General features: G+C 34.0%; 1 non-coding gene across 1 annotated transcript; it reads left to right on the top strand.

Annotated features, from left to right (window-relative positions):
- Positions 1-8,251: 8,251 nt before the first annotated feature.
- LOC121225496 (small nucleolar RNA R71) lies at positions 8,252-8,358 on the top strand. Its single transcript, XR_005923374.1, has one exon. It is a non-coding gene; the product is annotated as a small nucleolar RNA R71 (small nucleolar RNA).
- Positions 8,359-22,403: the final 14,045 nt, after the last annotated feature.

The raw sequence follows: 22,403 nt of genomic DNA, 5'->3' as shown, positions 1-22,403 counted from the left end.
CTCATTTTCCCCACTTTCATCTACTATTTTCTTTGCTTCTAAATTGATGAGCATGTTCTCTAAAATCTCTACTTCATCTTCTCATTTTGTCCACTTTCATCTACTATTTTCTTGCTTCTAAATTGATGAGCATATTCTCTAGAATCTTAAAAATTTTGGGTAAAAAAGTAGGTTTTCATGGCAAATGACTAAATTGTAAAGAAAATAAAACTTCTTTTCCCATCCTTTCACTCACATTAGAAGGATGATCTATGATGATCGTTTTATGGTTCACTAAACTAGACTACGATCACGACAAAGGCAAGCGCACCTATCGAATGTAGTATAGCTATGATGAGTCCTGAATATCGTATCCACAAGGACTAAAAGTACTAGTATTAACTATCTTTCTATTATTTAGCCTAGAATAAAACGGATTTGTTTTAATCTAAATTTAATTAAACTAATTAACTAATGAACGTAACATAGAGAAGAAAATAATCGAATAAACCAATGATGAAGACAATACCCAAGGAAGAATCCACCTAGACTTCACTTATTATTTTGAATTGAATCAAACGATTTATTCACTTGTTTTTATCCGTAGAAATCCTTAACTTATGTTAATATCTCTTTCGAGACTAAGAACAACTGACTCTAGGTTGATTAATTGAAATCTCTTTCTAATTAAAACCCCCATTGTCGAATTAACTCGATTTATGGATTCTCTTATTAGATTTGACTCTAATTCGGCAGATTTATGTCGTCCTATTTCTAGGATTGCAATCAACTTCACTTAATTATGCTAAATCTACTCTTAAACAGAGACTATTGCTCCGCTGGATAAGCACATCAAACTTGAATTAATATCCTGAAAATATTAAGGCAAGAATTAACAACACATAATTAAGAACAAAAATAAGTATTTATTATTAAATTCAAAACATTAAATAATAAGATCCGTCTTAGGTTTCATCTTCCCTATGTATCTAGGGAATTTAGTTCATAATGTAAAAGGAAGACATCTCAAATTTAGAAAAACAACAAGACATAAAAAACCCAAATAAACTTCGAGAGAAATTTGAATGGAGATCTTCAATCTTGAAGTGGATCTACTTCTGAGACGATTCCAATGGCTTCCTTCTAGTAATTTCTGCTTTCTGCTCTACGTGTCCCCTTGGGTCCTCTTCTAGTATGTATTTATAGACTTTAGAATGCTCAAAAACCCTAAAAATTGACTTTTTTTTGCGTGTTTGGGAAACAGGGAGCGATATCAACACGGGCTGCCACATGGGCATGTGGCCAGCCCATGTGGCTCACACGGGCGTGTGCTCAGCCCGTTTGGAATTCGTTTTGGCCGCGTGGATCTTTCAGTCGGCCCGTTTTGTTCGTTTTTGGCCCATTTTCTGCTCCTTTTGTTCCCCTATGCTCTCCTGAGTATAAAATATAAAATTAAATGATTAAGAGCATCTAATTCACTAAATTATATGATAAATCATCCAAAAATATGCTAAGTATGGGATTAGAATGTGTTGCTTTTATGGTTTATCAAATATCCCTACACTTAAGCGTTTGCTTTTCCTCAAGCAAAATCCTCATCTCACAATTAAAATTAAACTCTCTCAATTTATAATTCTCATCAATAATGTTTTATCATAATTTCACAAATAATCATACATTGATAATTCAACTAAAAGAGCACTAAATGCATAAGCAATCCAAGTCTACCATTTTTAAAGCATGAAAACATAGGTATTTCCCCTTATCTAAATAATTACCAAAATCGACAAGAATTGACATCCTTACTAAAAATTCACTCAAAGCACTCAAAGTGTTTAAGGTTAAAAAATTAAGCACTCAAGAGTCAAACATGAAAAGTTATTACCATAGGCTTGCATGAAAATCAAATCTCCCCCACTATAAATAAAGTGACACATAAATCAAAAGGTCTTTAAAAGGTTGTAACGGGGCTTGGGTTAAAGGTGTGGATAAAGGCCGAAAAAGAAGGTTAGAATCGAGATCGAATTGATAAATTACCTAACTAGAAAAATAAACTAACACTAAATAATTACATCAATCGAATTTATTAAAGATAAACATGAGCTTCTTCTCAGAATATGAAATTAACTACTTAAGCTCAAGACAAAGAACTAATAATAATCAACATATATGTATTTATTTATTTATTTATTTTTTCACTTTTTTTTGGAATGAATGGATGAATGAATAATAAGAGAAAATTATACAACTAAAATAAAAGAACATGGTTAGGCAATTAACCAAATCAAATGTCAACAAAAAAAAGAGTCAATAAAATAGGAAAAATTCTCAGTGAATCAAAAAGTATGATGTATGGGTTAATATTAAGGATAAATTAAGAAACGGTTTGTTAGGTTCACTAAGGGTTAATTGTGAAGGTAGGCTTTCTGTAGGGTAAGTGGGTTAAAACCTAGGTGTTTTTATCATCTTAGTATATCAAATCAAAGCTGTGGTCTCGACATGTATAATCGAAGCAAGTTCTAGAATAAAAATTCAATATTGACACACTCATAACCAATAATAAAGTGAGCACGAAAAAATGTATGCTCTAAAGGCTCAAAATCTCACAAAAATTATGGCTTTTGATGTCAATTTTGCAAATTTCAAACTTCAAGGTAATACTTCAATTTATGGAAATAACCTAATTTTTTTTATTCTGAAAAATAGACTTGTCATGCTTGATTCTCTAGTATCTTAAAGTTTAAGCCATCAATGCACAAGTATCTATGAATTTAATCTAAAACATATCAATAAGAATCATAAATCGAAGAAAAATTCATTCTAACAGTAATGTGAGGAAATTACTTAAGCACAAGGCATATTTCAGGGATTTTCAAATGATTATATAAATATCCTCCCCACTTTTAAGATGCACATTGTCCTCAATGTACAAAAATATATAAACATAATAGAAACATAATATCATAAGATAGGGAGATATTCGAAACTGCCCTGAATGGTGGATGAATTTCACAGAATAGTGAAAACCGGAATTGTAGATAAATTAAAGAGAGTGCAAAATTTTGAGCAACTGACAAGAAAATAAACACAATACTGAAGACGATTAAGAGGGTTACTCGATTAGAAACAACCATAATAATTAAAATAAAGTTTAAAATAAAAAAAATAAATATAAAAATAAAAATAAAAATAAAAATAAAGATAAATATAAAGATAAAAATAAAAAAATAAAAAAAACAAAAAAAACAAAGATAAATAGACTCAATAGTCCTCATCGTCAGATGCGTGCGTCATCGGCATTGGAGGAGTAATATGTAAATGCTGGCAGATCTGCTGCAAAGTCGCATCAAGCCTGTCGAACCGCTTAGAACAGTACTGACGGAAACTCATGAACTCCTCATAGGACACTCGTCGAGAGCTTGCAACAGAATGGACCGGCCTATGTCTCGAATGTGGTAGCTGAGGTGGATCCTCGTGATAGGGAGGAACATCATCAGTGAAGTCCTCTGGGTTATGCTCGACGTCAAACTGAAATAGTCTGTACTGAGGAGGGTCCACTCCATGTCACCGCTCGATCATCCTCATATGGATCATGCTCGAGATGCCCTGAGGGGGTATCTGGCCGACGAGGGTAAGTGTCAATGACTGCTTCGGTGTGTCGAGAAGATCGAAGTGTCAAGCGAGATGAGTTACATAAGGGCCTAGACAGATGGGACTCTTCCTGTGACGATTTCTCTAGTTGCGAAAGGCGAGAGTAATGAAATAAGCTAAGTAAAATATATGGCTAGTTGCCATGCTCCAGAGATAGTACGCGTCAGTAGTGCTCACAACTCCTGTGCTCTCTCTTCTCCATGCTCACAACTCCTGTGCTCTGGCCGACGAGGGTAAGTGTCAATGACTGCTCCGGTGTGTCGAGAAGATCGAAGTGTCGAGCGAGATGAGTTACATAAGGGCCTAGACAGATGGGACTCTTCCTGTGACGATTTCTCTAGTTGCGAAAGGCGAGAGCAATGAAATAAGCTAAGTAGAATATGTGGCTAGTTGCCATGCTCCAGAGATAGTACGCGTCAGTAGTGCTCACAACTCCTGTGCTCTCTCTTCTGTAAGTCAAAGTGTGAGTTAATAAGGCGTGGATGTATCGTAGAGCCGGAGAAAGAGATGCCGCCTTTGAGCGACTCGCGTCATAGGTATCTGACTAGTTGTGAGATCGGTCTAACAGTATGAATGTAAGTAATGGATGTGATGGTAGAGGTGAGGAAAGTTTTCGAAACCCATAAACTGATCAGTGTAGATGCCCAAAGCTATGCCAAATTCAGGGACGCTCATATGTAGCACTAACCCACCAAGTCAGAATGTAATGGTACTGTGCTCGTTATGCGATGACATCGGGCGTTGAAGGTAAAACGTCGAGAAAAACTACAAAGTAAGCTCCATATATGTGGGCTCGATGATATCAAAGAAACGGTCCTATGGTGCTGTAGTAATGAAGGCGTGAACCTTATCAGCTAGTCCTACTTACTCCAATACTGCCCAATCAATGCATCGGTCCAAACCTAGTGGTCGCACGCGCAGGAGCTGAAATAAGTCCTCAGGTGGGTCTGCAGAGAATCTGGAATAAGGATGCCGAACCTCAACAGAGGCACTCGTGGAGGTCGCGCCGGGACTCTTCCCTTTTTTAAAGGGGGGATAGCGATTTTGGATTTACCTCAAGTGTTCGTCATAATGTACCTGACAAGGAGCGAACAAAAAATGATAAATAAATAAACCAACAGAATAAATAGATAATAATAATAATAATAATAATAATAATAATAATAATAATAATAATAATTGAATGAGGACAATAAGCAGACTAAGAAACAGTATGCTAAAACCTAAGGAGTACTAATAATGAGCAATAAGACTAGAAAGAAACATATTAACAAGAAAAGTCAACTAAAAACTAGCAGCAAGACTCCAATAGAAATAATATAATTCAGTCAATAACAAAAATAATCATGAGAATAGTAGCTAACTAACTATAAAAATGGAAGAAAATATCATCAAATAAGAACAAAATTGCTGAAATGGATAAAATATGAAAGAAAGTAAACACATGGCCAAGTATGAAGAATAAAAATTCAAAAAATTAAATAATCAAAATCAGTAAATAATTAAACTCATAATAATGACTAAAAAATAATAAGAAAACAATAATAATAAGGGAATAAAATAATATACTAAGAATAATGATAAATAAAAATAAGGAAAGAAATTAATAATTAGAAGTAAAGGGGAGAGACAGGAGACCCGACGGCTGATGGTCGAAGATATGAACGACGCAGGGCCGACGGTGAAAGAGGGGGGAAATGGCACTGGTTTGAGCATGGATGAGGTACCGATGGGGGTGGGCGGAAGAAAAATGGGGAAAAGAAAGAAGAAAAACGAAGAGAGGGGGAAAAAGAAGAGGGGTGCGAGAGGAGGGGCCGGGGTAGGAGTGGCTGTAGGACGAAAATGAGAGGGAAGAGGGTTGTTGACCGGTGGCTGGATAAATTTGAATGGCGGCTAGGGTTTCTTGGGAGCTTAGGAGAAACAGAGAAAACAAAAGAAAAAAGAAAGGGGTTAGGTTTTTTAAGGGAGACACGATCGTATAACTGTTCGTGTTGGGCCACATGGCCGTGTTACACGCCTATGTGGCTCAAATCTCAGCCCGTGTTTGTCGAGGAAAATAATAGCCCACTCGTCATACTGCCTCGAACACGCCTGTGTGTCCAGGCCGTGTGGTACATACGGCTGTATCGCACGGCCGTGTGCTACATTGTTCGTTTTTCCCACACCTGTGTGGTCTCCAACACACCCGTGTGTCAGAACACACGGTCGTGTGCCTCGCCCGTGTAGCTCTCTAACTTGTTTAAAATTTGAAAATTTTAGCTCCAGTTTTCACACGGCCTAGGACACGCTCTTGTGTCCAGGCCGTGTGGTCCATATGGCCGTGTCTCACGCCCGTATAGCCTCTGTTTGGCCGTGTCTCTATTGATATTTTGGAAATTTAAGTCTTGTTTCCACACGGCCAAGGACACGCCCGTATATCTAGGCCGTGTGGGTCATATGGCCATGTCGCTAGGCCGTGTAACTCACTGTTTAACCCTTGTTAGAGCACACGCTCGTGTGTCCAGGCCGTGTGGGTTAAAAACCTGTAATGTAAACATGAAAAATAGATAAAAACAAATAATTTAATGGTGTTAGTTCTTGGTTTGCCTCCCGAGAAGCGCTTATTTAGAATTTAAGCTCAACTTACCTCTCATTCACATGGTCATGGTGGATCACGGAGTCGAGACTCCTCTTTCTCACTGTCAATTCCTTTATTTAAATAAGGTTTAAGTCGAGTACTATTTACCTTAAAAGTGATGAAATGAGAATGAGTTACCTTGACTGTACCATATGAAAAGACATTGAGTATCGTAAAAGGAGTGGCTCCGTTTACGTTGAGCTCAGTAGTGATAATTCGAGGGTCCTTCTTATCTAATAAGACTTGGTCCCCAACCTTGAATTGATTGATTCTATCGTTAAACTCGACATGGTGTTGCTTCTGCTCCTCCTTGCCATAAATCCACCATTCGTCTAGTTCATCTACCTGTAGCATTCGTCTTTCATGGCTTTTTTCATTATTAGTGCATGAACTAGAACGTGGCTCGTTTATGTTTCTCGATAGTGTTTCCTGCAAAGGGGATTGGACCACATGATCAGTCTTATTAACTAGATTTATAAGGTCATCTTCATTACTTGATATCTCAATCAAATCACGAGCCTGAAGAGTAACCGTTTCATCACCTGCACGAAGTGTGAGTTCACCTGTACCAATAGTAATAGTAGTCCTGGCAGTCGCTAAAAAGGGTCGCCCTAAGATTAAAGGAACGTCACCGTCCTCTTCCATGTCTAAAACCATAAAGTCTACTAGGAATATGAATTTATTAATTTTTACTAGTACATCTTCAATGATACCCCTAGGAAATCTAAAAATTTTATTCGCTAGTTGAATACTCATCCTAGTTTGTTTGGGTTTCCCAAGACCTAGTTGCTTAAACATTTTATAGGGCATGGCGTTAATACTTGCCCTTAAGTCAGCCAAAGCATTATTAATAGCTAAACTACCAATTAAACAAGGAATAGTAAAACTCCCTGGATCTTTCAATTTACTGGATAGTTTATTCTGCAAAATGGCTGAGCAAACTGCATTCAATTCCACGTGCGACAAATCATCTAACTTCTGTTTGTTTGCCAGAAGCTCTTTTAAAAATTTTACTGAGTTGGGCATCTGCGAAAGAGCTTCAATGAACGGTAAGTTAATATGCAACTTTTTCAAAAGGTTAAGAAATTTACTGAATTTTTCATCTATGCGGTATTTTTTTGTAGCATTAGGGGATGGCACGCGAGGTGTATATTCTCTACTTACCGGTTTTTGTTTATTCTGGCTTTCATCCACCTTATCTTTACTTACCACGCCTTCTTCCCTTGGTTCTAGTTTGGAATCAACTAACCCTTCTTCATATCGAATAGTAATAGCATGGAGTTACTCTCTTGGGTTAGTCTCGGTGTTACTAGGCAAGCTACCTTGTGGTCTTTCTGAGATCAACTTAGCATGCTGACCTATTTAATCCTCGAGCCCTTGAATCGATGCTTGCTAATTTTTAAGTGCTGTTTCGGTGTTTTGAAACGTGTTTCCGACACCAAGATGAATTTCATTAGCATCTCCTTAATGTTCGGCTTCTTTTCCTGCTGGTAAGGTGGTTGAAAGCCTGGTGGGGGTTGTGGTCTTTAATTGGCTTGACCACCTCAAGAGAAATTGGGATGGTTCCTCCAACCTGCATTGTAAGTATTACTATAGGTGTTATTCTGATGTCTAAAATTGTTACCCATATAGTTGACTTGTTCGTTCGTAGTGCTAGGGTTGTAGGTTAGGCATTCTGTATTATTTATTCCTCCTCCACTTGTGTTACACTACATCACTGAATTTATCTACATAGAAACACATAAACCATCAATCATTTTATTTAAGAGCTCTACCTGGTTTGATAACATGGTGACCATGTTAAGGTTAAAAACACCGGTTGCTTTATTAGGCTTTATCCTCATGACTTGCCGCTGATAGTTATTCAGTGATATCACTTCAATAAATTCATAAGCCTCCTCAAGTGTTTTTTTATTTAAAGTACCACCAGCAGCTGCATCGATTAACTACCTAGTTGAAGGGTTTAAACCATTGTAAAAAGTTTGAACCTGTAGTCGTAAAGGTAACCCATGGTGAGGGCACCTTTTTAATAAGTCATTATACCTCTCTCATGCATCATATAGGGTCTCTAAATCTATTTGCACGAAGGAAGATATATCATTCCTCAGTTTGGCTAACTTAGCCGGTGGAAAGTATTTTAGCAAAAACTTTTCTGTCATTTGCTCCCATGTAGTGGTGGACCCTTGTGGTAGTGAGTTTAACCACTGTTTAGCTTTATTCCTTAATGAAAAGGGAAATAACTGAAGGCAAATGACATCATTAGAAATTCCATTTATCTTAAAAGTATCACAGAACTATAAGAAGTTGGTCAAATGAGTATTTGGGTCTTCATCTTGCAAACCATCAAACTGAACAAACTGTTGAATCATATGTATAGTGTTAGGTTTTAGTTCAAAATTTTTTGCAGCAATGACATGTTTAACAATACTCGATTCAGCCCTTGCTAAATTAGGCTTAGCATAGTCGTACATAATACGAGGAGCAGGATTCTGATTCACAGGATTCGCGGCAACCACAGGAGGTAGCGGATTATTCTGATTTTCAGCCATCTCTTTGGTATTATTGGTATCGTCCTCGTGCTTTTCCTCTATATACTGTAGACTCCACCTTATTTCTCTATGATTTCTGTGAGCTATGCTTTCAATTTCTCTGTCAAAAAGTAATGGTCCCGACGGATTTCTTCTAGTCATAAACTAAAGAAACCTGTCAGAAGCAAATAAAAGATAAGTTAGTAAATTAAATTAAAGACAAGATTAAATTGAAATAAAAATAAAAATGACTAAAGTAATAAAAATTAAGTGTTCATAATATTTTAGTCCCCGACAACGGCGCCAAAAACTTGATGATTGTTTTATGGTTCACTAAAATAGACTACGATCACGACAAAGGCAAGCATACCTATCGAATGGTAGTATAGCTATAATGAGTCCAGAATATCATATTCACAAGGACTAAAAGTACTAGTATTAACTATATTTCTATTATTTAGCCTAGAATAAAACGGATTTGTTTTAATCTAAATTTAACTAAACTAATTAACTAATGAACGCAACAAAGAATAAAGAAAATAATCGAATAAACCAACAATTAAAACAATACCTAAGGAAAAATTCACCTAGACTTCACTTATTATTCTGACTCGGAATCAAACGATTTATTCACTTGTCTTGATCCGTAGAAATCCCTAAATTATGTTAATATCTCTTTCGAGACTAAAAACAACTGACTCTAGGTTGATTAACTGAAATCTCTTTCTAATTAAAACCCCTATTGTCACATTAACTCGATTTATAGATTCCCTTATTAGATTTGACTCTAATCCAGCAGATTTATGTCGTCCTATTTCTAGGATTGCAATTAACTTCACTTAATTATGCTAGATCTACTCTTAAACAGGAACTTTTGCTCCACTGAATAAGTACACCAAACTTGAATGAATATCTTGAAAATATTAAGGCAAGAATTAATAACACATAATTAAGAACAAGAACAAGTATTTATTATTAAATTTAGAACATTAAATAATAAGATCCATCTTAGGTTTCATCTTCCCTAGGTATCTAGGGAATTTAGTTTATAATGTAAAAGGAAGACATCTCAAATTTAGAAAAACAACAAGACATAAAAAACTCAAATAAACTTCGAGAGAAATTTGAATGGAGATCTTCAATATTGAAGTGGATCTGCTTCTGAGATGATTCCAACGGCTTCCTTTGAGTAATTTCTGCTTTCTACTCTGCGTGTCCCATTAGGTCCTCTTCTAATATGTATTTATAGACATTAGAATGCTCAGAAACCCTAAAAATTGGCTTTTTTCCCGTGTTGGGGAAACAGGGAGCGATATCGACATGGGCTGCCATATGGGCATGTGGCCAGCCCATGTGGATTACACGGGTATGTACTCAGCCCGTATAGAGTTCGTCTTGGCCATGTGGATATTTCAATCAGCCCTTTTTGTCCGTTTTTAGCCCGTTTTCTACTCCTTTTGTTCCTCTATGCTCTCCTGAGTATAAAACATGAAATTAACAATTCGTTTGGTTGGATAGAATTGCTTTTCCAGTCTGCCTTAATTCCGTGCGCTACAATATAGCAGCCATTTGGTTCATCGTTTAGGTGATTCCACGGAATTGCTATTACATGCTGATTCCCTCATCTCACCGTTTAGGTATTCAAGGGTTGGGGTCTGAATACCTATTCAACACCACACGGTTTAGGTTTTTTGACCAAAACACCCTAACTCCTTTCTTCCCAAATTCTCTCCAGATTTCTTCCTCCCCAAATCAAGCATCCATTCATTTTTTTTATTATATGTTTCTCAGGCTACTCACAAGTCAGCATTCTGAAAATGGAATCAGTGTTTTCCCTTGATGTTTTTTGTTGTAGTCTTGATGAATCAATGAGTCTAAAGAATTTCGGGCTCTCTGATATTTGTCTAGCCACTTTAGCATCTCAAGGTTTGCAAAATTTACTTACTTTTATCTTTCCTAGTTTTCCCCTTTCATTGCAATGTTTGAACCATTACTTTTTATTATGTTTATGGAAGATGAAATGATTTTTCATACTTTTTTGAAGGATTTAGAGTTAAAAACCCAGTTTCAATCTATAGAAGATGGATTGGATTTTTACCCATTCGAAAGGGGTTTAAAGTTAATTACCATTTTAGATGATGAATGAGCTTCTATATTGCCATCTTTGTCTTCACAGCTAATCAAAAGGTTGATCACTCTGATTTATCCTTTAGAGAAAATATGTAAGTTTTTGGAGTCTTGAAAGTTCTTTATATCGTATAAAAGCCACTCTCTCTTTTGCTGGTCTTTTTTTTTATTTCCTTTAGAACTAACTTAGAACCTAAAATTGCAGGTATAATGGAGATAAAGCAAACAACATAAAGGTTACAAATACGCCTGCTACAGATTCCATAGAAGTAACTAAAGGTAGAGATTATTGACTTTTTGTACACTTTTAAGTTGCCCTTGACAATCCATTATTGGGTTTATGACTAGCAATAGAAGTCTCTAATCAGTGTTATGTTATTTATTTTACACCATGATACATAGTAGAAGGAGAAAAGGACACAAATCAAGTTGAAGTTAAGAGGCCAATATTACAAGTATCCAAGGATGGTTATAAGAGTCTTCCTTCATATATAGCTAGTTTAGCATCGTGGGAGGTATGCAGCTTATGCTTTTGGTTTTTAAGGATTTTATTCTAACTAATGTTTTAAACATAAAATGCTATGTTAGAGTTGTGCTCTTATGGTTGAGCCACACTGGCGAGAAGGTTTTCAAAGAACTCTTTGCACATTAAATAGGACATGATAAAAATTTTGAAAATAGTAAAAGCAAAATTTAGAAGGTAAAAAAAAACAAATTACAACCTGTTGTTGAATTGAAACAATTGCTTCTTAACATTGTGCTATTCAAATGTATTATGGGGTGAGGGACAGGGCTGAGAACAAAAACCAATTTGCATAGTAATGTACAATTCTATTTCTTTTGGGTTAAACTGAATGTATGGAGCCATGTCCCTGGTATGATGCTTAGATTGTTTCTTTCTTGTATGTGAACAGTGAACCTGACCTGGTTTAGCTAAGGCATTAGAATAGTGGTATTAACTGATTTAAAGCTTTCTCTTTATAGGTGCTAATAACATGAAATATTCTGAATGCAAAATTCTTGGTATTTTTTTTCTTTTAATTGCGAATTCTATTTAAAGAAAGCATAACCGCTGCCTTCTTGGATGATAATCATCTAATACAAAATGTTTTCTTCATTTTTATTTCTACTTTTTTTTTGTTAGGGGGCTTTCAGGATCTGCTTGCAGCTGTGGAGAAGATCAACTCAAGTTTGAACAAGAAAGAAAAAACAAAAGGTTATAATTACTTCTACCAAGATGAAATTGAAGCCCTGGGCTTAGGTAATACACCACGTCCTACTATTTGTTTGTAGTTTGATTATATTTTATTATAGGTGTAACATTGAACACGGATTTCTGTCTGGCATGATATATTCAGTTTCTTTTTCAAGATTTTCATATACTTAGATGGGTCTTAAGAGGATCATGTCCTGATACGTGTCTTGGGAGGATTATATACTTATACCCATATTCGAATAGGCATTCGATGCATGTGCCAGATACAAATATTTCAAGAAAATGTAAAGTTAGAAGCCACATAATCAGTATATTCCATTGGTTTAATCGGGGAACACTTATTGCACCTAGATTAATTATTTGCAATCTGGATATATCCTCAACTAGAGATGGCCAATTCATTTTGTCTAAACCTCAAACTTAGCATGTAAAGGGTTAACATCTAAAACCCGAGTTGACAAGTTCTGATTGGTGCATACAGGGCCTAAAGGACGAGCTTACTTGTTGCTATTGGTGCGCATGAGTCATCTTATTGTGGAGACCACTGATGGGTGGATTTCTTATTGAGTGTTGTGAATTAGAACCAACCTGTTGTGAATTAGTTCTTTTGTTAATAAAATTCACTGTTAAACAATGATGGGAGGTAATATTCAAGGTTGAATTAATTTTTATCTGAAAAAAATTAAATTAAAATTTTCATTTTATGGAAAAAAATCTTTTTAAAAACGATAAATGGGCAATTGAAAATATAAATTTTCAATCTTAATCATCATTTAATTCCACATTATTAAAAAATAAGAAGCACAAATTGATGGAATATTTAATAAAAATATTAATTTTAACTTTTATTTATCTTATAAAGGTTAATTTGTACAATTTTTTAATATTAAATGTAAAATGCAATGTAGATTGTAATTATTAAATTGTTGGTAGTGATTTTGCACTTGAAGGAGTGACGCAACAGTGAGCACTTTTCTGACTTCAAATATGGAAATTGAAAACACAAAAAACTTAAGAATTGTTTACACAATTCAGTTTCTCTATGTTTGCGAAACTTAATTTAGTGAGAAATATACACTCTCTCTAATAGTTACAACAAGTAAACCTAATATATCACATATTTCGTGATAATTCTTCTCACTTTTGAATCTTGAAGAACAATACTTTCACCATTAACTTTACCCCTGTGAATTCAATAATTAAAATTACAACACAACCGATTTTACTAACAATTTGTGCTCTAAGAAAAGTTCCCTCACATAAATAAAATAAGTGCTAAAAGTTCTCAGTACAAAAACCTATACAAATCTCCCTTAAATAGATCTATGTTTGAAACTTACAAATGTAAAAGGTCTATAATAATTCCATTTAAACAATAATATAATAATATATTTAGAATTATAGAGAATAAACCAAATATGGACTCCTGGCAACTAATCTCATAGCGTGTCAATCCAATCTAAATTTCTATATTACAAGAGATTGTCTCGGGTGATTTAAATCGATCTAATGATACTTTTTCACATTAAATATGTATTGCAGTTTAAAAATAATAAAGTAGATTATATATTTTTATAGTATTATATATTTTGTTTTTTTTAATTCATATAATAATAATTATATTAAGAATGTTATTAAATTATATTTTTTATTAAATTATATTTAATAATAAATATGTTAAAATATGATTAAATTATTTATTATTTTTATTAAATTATTTTCAATAATAATCTTATTAAAATTTAATAACAATAACAATAGTCATCTACCTAAAAAAATTTTGCTAAGAGTATTCTAGTCATTTTAGTTTTTTTCCTTATGCTATTACAACATTATTCCATTCAACCAAACACAAGAATACTATTACAGTTCTATTCCATTCCATTCAACCAAACAGCTGAATTACTGATTACAGCTCTTTTCCATTACAGCTCTATTCAATTACAGCCCTATTCCATTACAGTGAACCAAACGTAGCGTAAAGGATTAAGAGCATCTAATTCACTAAATTATATGATAAATCATCCAAAAATATGCCAAGTATGTGATTAGAATGTGTTACTTTTATGGTTTATCAATCCATTTCCTTCATCCTTCATCTCTTTTTATACTACCATTTTTCTAAATAAAATAATAATAAATATCTAAGAAAAATATTAATAAAATAATATTTAACTAATTAATTAATTAAAAAACCAATATATCATCAACATCATCATTACATTCTAGAACTCTCTCTCTTGCTAATTAACCATTTTGTCCTTTATGATCTTTCAAAATTCCATCCTTGAATCATCACTTAATATGATAAAATTATGATTTAGTCCCTCATAATTATTTACCTATTCAATTTGGTCCTTACATGCCAATTCCATATCTTAGTAAATTGGATTATTTTCACTTTTGGTCCTTCAAATTTCTCGTTTTTACACTTCGATCCCCTAAATTTTAAATTTTTACACTTGAGCCAAAAACTTTCCATATTTTACGATTTAGTCTTTACTTTAACTCAATATACTAAGACCTACTTCTTAATCATCATCATCATCATCATCATCATCATCATCATCATCATTATTATTATTATTTTAATACTTCTCAATATTCTCTTTTATCTGCTTTATATCATTTTCTCATTTTACCAGAAATTCAATTATAGATTATTCAAATTATTACTACTTTTATTATATATCAATTGTAGGGATGTTACATATTTTGAACAGGTAAGTTCATATGGGACTTACCAATCTATTTTATTTAGTGTTTGAGTTATGTTTGAATTTATCTATATGTTATATTTAAATGGAATTTAGTGAATTTGGCACAAATGGTTTAAATTGGACTAAATTGAAAAGTTACATGAAATCTGGAAATTATGAGGTAGTACATAGTACAAATGTAAATGTTGGTTCATTACTGGACTGGTAAATGGAATACGTAAATGTTTTCAAATATTGATATGATATATGTATATGAAAATAATGCTCGTGTGAACTTAGTAAAAAGGTTAGGATAATATGTCATGCCATTACAGTTATATGCACAATTAATCAGGGATTAAACATGTAACCTCCCTAACCTGACCTAGATGTTAAACCCAAATTTGGAAGATTACATTAGCCACCGAAGTGACTCAGTAAGCTGTCGGACTTTTGAAAACGACATTTTAAAGCATTTGATTAATTTAGTAAAAGACTTAGTTACAAATAACTTTAATAATCTTCAAAACCTTAATTAAGATATAGTAACAGAAAAGTGATAAGTGGTTGTTTTTAAGTAAAAATTGGGATTTCACACATAGTTTATGAATAGTAAACTCTTATTGCCCTAAAATAAAATTAAATGTCATGCCAAATAAAACCAAACCTAAGTCTCATGCCACAATTTAAAATAAAACATTAAAAACCTTGAATAATAAAATAAGCTATATAATGAACTTAAATTAATTTTTGTATTAAAAAGGAAAAATTGAGTCGAGACCCTTCAGATGCCGCGTCTGAATTCTAACTTGGTGGGTTATCTGCAAGGATAAAAATTAAAGGAGGAGTGAGTTATGATGCTCAGTGTGAGCCCCATCACAAGATAACCAGTACAACCGATTAGCATATAAATCGAATCACATAACTTAAATCACATTTAACAAATTTAGTATATCGAAATAACAGAACAATTGAACAATACATAAAAAGATACACATATACCATATCATATAGGAAATTTCAATATTTCAAGTACATGATTTACGAATGCAAACAAAATTGACTTAACAGATAAGATTCTACCCTATCGATACACTCGATAAGAGTTCCCTAAAACTCGTCCATCCCTACACATCGAGTTGTGGATGAACCATCAAAAGTTCTAGGTTAATACGCTACCAAATGGTTGTGAATACACAACATAATTGCAAATAAAAGTTGCCAGATAATGGGTGGACGAACCACCAATGTTGCAAGTTAAAACACTACCAGATGGTTGTAAATACAATACAATATTGTAGATAATAGTTGCCAGATAATATGTAACATTACGAAATAGGGCCTAGTCGGAATAGTAGTTTCGGGACCACAAATCCGACATCAAAATATTTATTTTATTTTATGATTATTATAAGGTCTAGAATATGAGTATATGCATGTGTTAAAGTTTCATGAAGAAATTCTGAGTATAAGATGTTCAACTGGAAATTAGGGACTAAATTGAATAAATTACAAAACTTGGTTTCTAGAAGCAATTTGTATGAAATTGCTTTAGATAATGAATTAGAAGGTCTTGGAGAGCAATTTACCCAAATTCTAAATTTTTGGACAAAAATGGGCTTGCATGAATGAAATTTTAAAGAAAGGGTATAAGGGCATTTTGGTCAATTATCATTTTAATGAATTAAAATGGGAAAAATCAAGCCAAAATCAGCCATTTTCTTCTCCATGGCTGCCGAAAATTGAAGAGACACCATAGCTAGGGTTTTCAACATTTTCAAGCTTAATAGTAAGTACTCCCAAGCCCCGTTTTCAACGTTCTTTGTATTTTTTAAATCCCGGTAGTTTGATCTCTCCATTTCTACCCATATTTCATGCTAGAGTTCATGTTTAAAAATTTACCCATGCATGAGTTGCTTGTATTTTGATGGAATATCGAAGAATATAAAAGATTAATGTGTGTTAAACATCTTTCCCTTGTTGAATTTCATGAGAAACCCTTATAGGGACCATTTTGAAAAAAAGATGTAAATGTGTGGTAGAAATGAGAAATTAATAGATAATGTTGGCTACCATAATAGAGAAAAATGTTCGGCTAGGCTTGGGTGAGATAGAAATTACATGTGTTTCATTATCCGAGCCTAAGGACTAAATAGTGACAATGTGAAAGGTTAGGGGCAAAATGGTCATTTGGACCGGGGGTAGATATTAAACTCAAAATGCATAATGTAGTGTGGTAATAAGTTAATTTTGTTATTATAGACCCCGAGGAGCAAATTTCGGAGGTTGAACGAGGTAAACGCAACGTTTCGGAGTAACCGAAACATAATCCCGAAAAGAATACCATGTAAGTTCGGATAACTTAAAGTAAACCCCTAATATGTATAATTGCATGATTTATGAATGCATGTTATTTTCATTTATTGATGGCATGAAAATGCATGGAATGTATCTTTGATAATGAATTGTTGATAACCGTATTGGTTGAGGTTAAAAAGGGAATTCGATGGATAAACCATGTTTTACATGTGGAATGAGATCCTGCATGTGTTGCAGTAAGGATTTAGCTCAGACGGGTAATCCGTGATCTCGAGTATGGAACAGAATCTAGCCTGGACGGGTGTTCCTTGAATGATTAAGCCTCCCGAAGAATATGTGTGCACTATGGATTTAGCCCGGACAGGTAATTCGATTAGGGTATGAATTTAGCCTGGACTGGTAATTTAGATCCGAGCTCATTAAGGGTGTTTGTCACTATAAGGGATTTAGCATGGATTGGTAATCCCGACATCACCTTACGAGTTCATGATATAGGGAATTTAGCCTGGACTGGTAATTCCGCCATGAAATGTGAGGTTCACGGGAGTGCATATATGTAAAATGATCATTTGTGAAAATTGACGGATACTGGGTATTCCATCGATATTTCCTAGAAACTCAACAAGATTAACATTGAATATACATATATGAATAAAAAGGTTGAATCATGAGCTCATCTAGTTAAATTACATGATATATGGATATGTGACTAACTCATTGATTGAGTGCTTGTGATAGGAAATCATTTCATAATGGATGATTTCATGAATTAAGAATATATGTATGCTAATTACTCGGTAAGTTTACTTTCCGGTAATTCGAGCTTACAAAGTATGTAAATGCTTACCCCTATCTTTTTACCTATTTTACAAGGCTCGAGGACTTATAAGGATTGGAAGACAGTTGGAGAAGCAACACACTATCAACTAGTCAAGCTTTGGTATAAAGACACTTTTACTTTGTTAATGGCATGTATAGGGTTTTGAGTATTTTGTCATATGTGTCATTGAAGTGCCAAACGAAGGCATGTGAAGATGTATTCATCTTTTTGTATAAGGCCATGGAAATTGGCATATTTGAAAGTAGGCTATGACCTGCTTTTATATACATGTTTGTATTCTTATATGATGGGTTGCTACAATTGGCAATGAGTTCAAAAACAAGCCAAATTTTAAATGTGATACAAAAACACAAGAACCCATAAATACTAGATGGAAAATAACCTTTTGTATGAAACCAATGATATGAGATTTCCATACAACTAACTTCATCAAGATCATTTACAAGTGTATAATCATGTTTTACTTTGAATTTGGTAACTATTAAGAAGAAGTAGTAGAAATGGGTGACTAAAGGCTTGGAAAATAGCCTATTAAGGTCCATCTGGTTAGACACACGGGCGTGTGTCTAGGCCGTGTGAGACACACGGTCCATCCCCATGGGCGTGTGGTATGGCCGTGTGTCCACTGCACCTAACACTTTAAGCCAAATTAGCACACGGGTAGGGCACACGGGCGTGTGTCTTGGCCGTGTTAACAGAATGCTCAAGTTTTTGACACGGGATGAGCCCACGGGCGTGTGTCATGGCTGTGCCTAAGAGTTAATGTTGCCCACGGGTTAGAGACATGGGCGTGCCCTAGGTCACACGGGCATGGGTGACCACACGGCCCACCTACACGGGCGTGTGTCCCTTTATGTTAAGGAAAATTTTCTGAGGAGCCCAAGGTAAATCGAACGTGTCTAAATTTGTCCCGCACTACCTCTTGATATGTTATAGGTCTTGAAGGCCTATACAAGGGGCGAGATGTTCAAGATTGAAAAGTTTTAAATTTAAATGAAATTTTATGACCCGAGTTAGAATTCTGAAAGTGTAAAGTTTCGATAATGCCTCAAACTCTATCCTGGCGTCGGATACGGGTGAGGGGTGTTACATAATATGTGGATGAACCACCGGATTTGCAGATTTATAGTTTGCTAGAACTTCCTCCTTTCCAAATCATCCCCTCCCATGCAACAAATTAAAGCATGTTTAAAAATGATCATAGTAGAAACGAATATCATGACTATAAATAATTAGATATGGCGGTAATAATTATACTTTCAACTAAACCGTACAGTAGCAAAACATATGCTTTTCAAAGATTCCATATAGCGGTGTCTTAAAGCATGTTACATAAAAATCACGAGTACAGATACAATAGGCATAATTATTCATAATTAATTTAATATATATATTTAAGTATATAACATTAATTCAGTCAACTTAATCATGGATGCAAGCATTATTCATACTATTAGGGACTTAATTGCATAAATTAAACCCTAAAAATAATTCAGGAATTATATAAGGACTAATCTGAATAAATCATAAAAATTTTGGGTCAAAATTATAAATTCTTATAGGGACACGTGGTCGTGTGACCGGACTGTGTAGAAAGCCCAAATTCTTATAGGGACACGTGGTCGTGTGACTGGACTGTGTAAAAAGCCCTGAACCGTGTGGAGGGGTACACAACCGTTTGGGTAGGCCGTGTGATTTTTTGAAACTTCAATCTATAGGGGAAACACGACGACAGGCCATGTGGAGAGTCCTAAGCCATGTGAGAATTGAAAAACCTAAGGTTTCAAGGGAACATGACCATATGATTGGGCCGTGTGACCTACACAGGTGGCACAAACGCCAGTGTGGCCAACTGTGTTGTCTATTCTTGGCTCGATTTTACCCTAATTTTCTCGTGAAAAAACACACACCTGTTACCAGAAGATCGAGTGATGTCCCTCTCGTTTAGATTTGGTCCAGGATGCCTAAATAGAGTCCTTTAATGAAAAAATACACTCGGATTAACATTTAAGTCAAGATTTGTCAAGATTCGCGAAATATGTAGCAAGATTTCGGTTAAATCCATTAATCAAACTTAAAGATCAAAACTTGGAGATTTATATAGCGAAATTACATAAATGAAGCATAGGTTCGGGGTTAGAGATGGATTTGACAATTATTTTCTAAATTTATAAAACACAATAGAATAAAACTTGATCCGATTTGGAAGATTCAATAATTACTAACAACAAATTTTCTGAATTATGGTGAAAAAGAAAATAGAATAAGAGAAAAGGTGAAAGATATATGGAACAAAAATACTAAAATTCTTATTAGGATTGGAAAAAGGGATGAAAATTTGGTTCAATTAGGATAAAAGTGATTAAATAGCTAGGGTTTGAAACTGTAAGGGCGGTTTAGCAATAATCCCTTCTTTTGGGAGAAGAAAATAAAAAAAAATAGTGTGTAAGGCTAGGGTGATTTGAACCTTGGTAAGAGGGGGATAAAGGAGTACTTAACCAATTAAGCTACTACCCAAACTTGGCTTATTTCTACCATATTTAATATATATACTAGATTGAGTTGGTTCCTTAATTGTTGATAATAAAGTAAAAAAAGTGGGAAGAGTGAAGCTTGAACCTTGGTTCTCTAAACAATATAATAAGCTCTTAACCATCAAGACTAAAGCTCATTTCTTAGTGATTTTATTAATTCTAACCCTATGTATTTTAAAGCTCATTCCTTAATTGTCTTTAAGACATTTAAGCTTTAATTTAATCTATATCAATTTGTTTTACTTTAAATCTGTTAAAGCTTGTTCCTTTTATGTTATTTGCTTTAGATTTTTGGTTAAATGCTTTTTGTTTCATCCTATTTAAGTTTTATTGCATGAAAATCTCAACTTTTACATTTTTCTCAAGCTTTACTTTAATGGTTGTTTTGTTTTCCATGTTTATGTTTTTTTTTGTGCATGTGTAACTAAACCTTTAAGGAGGTTGGTTAATGAAAATGTGGGTAAACTAAAATATTTGGACAAATAACTAAATCGTAACAAATTGGACTAATTCGAATATAATTAAGAGCTTAGGTAATGATACCCCTAAGAGAAAACCAAGATAAAGTGAAACTGAAAGGTAATCTTATCATGAACCCATTTATTAGTCTCGGATTAATTGATGAGATCGAAAGATAAATCAGACCTAATTCATCTAAGTCAGTAAAATTGAGGTTGAAAGATAAAATGGAGCCACTTGGTAATTTACGTGATTTATGTCCCTAGTCCAAGGTTCAATGAACCACATTGAAGTTAACCAACCCATATTAGTTAATTATTAGATAGTTCCTTTAAATTTACACTATTTTCAATTTAGTCCCTAAAATAAAATATTTAATTTTCTTGCAAACTTATATTGTTATGAATTGTCGTACTATAAAATTGTATTAGGAGTCGTTTAGACTCTATTGTGTAGGCTAGTTATTGCTCAATCGCCTCATCCTTTAGGTTCGACCCATTGGAATACTTCATGTTCCATCGAAACTATAAATATTACAACTGACACTGTACACTTGTAGTAAAATCAAGCTTTCAAAATTATTATATAAAATCGTTGTTCTAATGCACAAGCACACAACTGATCAGGTACGCAGGGTTAAATTTCAATGTTCTGTCTTAAGACAAGATTCATTTTATTTTAGGTACTTTTGTTTCGATGTCAACATGTCTCGAGACACTAGATGTGGTGTCTCAGGCAAGGTTATTTATGTCTTAAAACTAAATCTCGAAACCAATCTTCCTTATTTCCTTAATTTAGCTTCGATGTTTGGATCTCTCGAGGCAAGGAATTCTTGTCTCAAATAATCATTAAAGAATTAGTGCCCAATAAGATTTCCTATTGGTCTCAATTATCTTAATTTTTCCTTAGGGGTGTCAATCCTAAGTTTTGAAGTTTATTTGATTAGTCTAATTTTTTCGATTTAGTCCCCGAACCCAAAAACTAACCAAACAATATTTTCATCAACCAACCACCTAGGGTTTAGTTACTTATTACCATATTAAAGCTAACAAACATGAAAAAAAAACTATGGAAGCCATTAATATAAAATTGAAAAAAAAGATGAAAGCTTTGATTTTTAACTTAATAAACTTAAATGAAAAACAACTAACACAAAGATACATAAATAAAAACACTAAAGATGTGAGCTTTAACAGATGAAAAGAAAGAAAACTTAACAAGCATTAACTCAAAGATGAAAGAGTTATTACAAATAAGTTTATAGTCTTTAACATGTAAATAAAACTAAGCTACAACAAAAACTGACTTAACTAACAACTAGGAAACTAAGTCAAACCAGAAAGAAGCATAAGCTAAAATCCTAAAACTGTAGAGAAGAAAACTATGCTACTCCTAAGCTAAAAGATAAAGGAAACCCTAAAACAAACGAGCTT

This window comes from Gossypium hirsutum, chromosome A03 (assembly GCF_007990345.1).
Source record: "Gossypium hirsutum isolate 1008001.06 chromosome A03, Gossypium_hirsutum_v2.1, whole genome shotgun sequence".
Lineage (NCBI taxonomy): Eukaryota > Viridiplantae > Streptophyta > Magnoliopsida > Malvales > Malvaceae > Gossypium > Gossypium hirsutum.
This window is presented reverse-complemented; position numbering and strand designations above follow the sequence as displayed.